At 38.4% G+C, this 731-nt stretch overlaps 1 pseudogene; it reads left to right on the plus strand.

Moving 5' to 3' along the window:
* Window positions 1–234: 234 nt before the first annotated feature.
* On the plus strand, window positions 235–320 carry LOC143689107 (U5 spliceosomal RNA; annotated as a pseudogene).
* Window positions 321–731: the final 411 nt, after the last annotated feature.

Raw genomic sequence — 731 nt, forward strand, 5'->3', positions numbered from 1 at the left:
AGTTCATAAGAAGTTCTGGCCTTTTGAGTGATTGAGCAAAATCATTATCACCTATATAGAGCAGTGCTGTGACAGGGGACTGGGGAGGGAGTGAAGTGAGAGACTTGAACTTCAGAGCATGATTAAATCAACCTGAGGTTAAAAGGTAAATCTGAGACACTGGACTTGACCCTGCAAACTTTGATAAGTCCTCCAAGTATTCCAGCAAGACTCTGCTTTGGAAAAATCACTCAGATACTCTTCTTTCTCTTCAGATTGTACAAATCTTTCACCTTTTACTAAAGATTTCTGTGGAAAGGAACAGTTATGAGTTTTTAGGAGGACACAGACCAAATACCTGGAGAGCTGGAGGAGGATCTAAGGTGATGATGAAATTATACAGAGAAGGTAGAGTTTAACACCTGAGTGCAATTGCTGAATCATATTGGTATTTCTTTTAGTCTCCAGTATCTTGGAGCAGCTAGAGGTAAAGACTGGAAATTGTGGAACTGTGGCCCATACCAAACTCGGAAATCTGTTCTACAACTAATTATTGCGATGTGCTTTGAGACTTGTTGCTTTTTTGTTTATATGTTTTTTTTTCACCAAAAAGAAAAAAAAATTGATTGTGATGATAAAAAATAAAAATATAGAAAAAAAGAAAAAAATCACTTCGACTATTGTGACTACTAAGGCAGGATCGCTGGCTAGTAGTGGTGTATCTGCTTAGCCCTGCTTCTGCTGAGGTCGGG

This window comes from Tamandua tetradactyla, chromosome 6 (assembly GCF_023851605.1).
Source record: "Tamandua tetradactyla isolate mTamTet1 chromosome 6, mTamTet1.pri, whole genome shotgun sequence".
Taxonomy (NCBI): domain Eukaryota; kingdom Metazoa; phylum Chordata; class Mammalia; order Pilosa; family Myrmecophagidae; genus Tamandua; species Tamandua tetradactyla.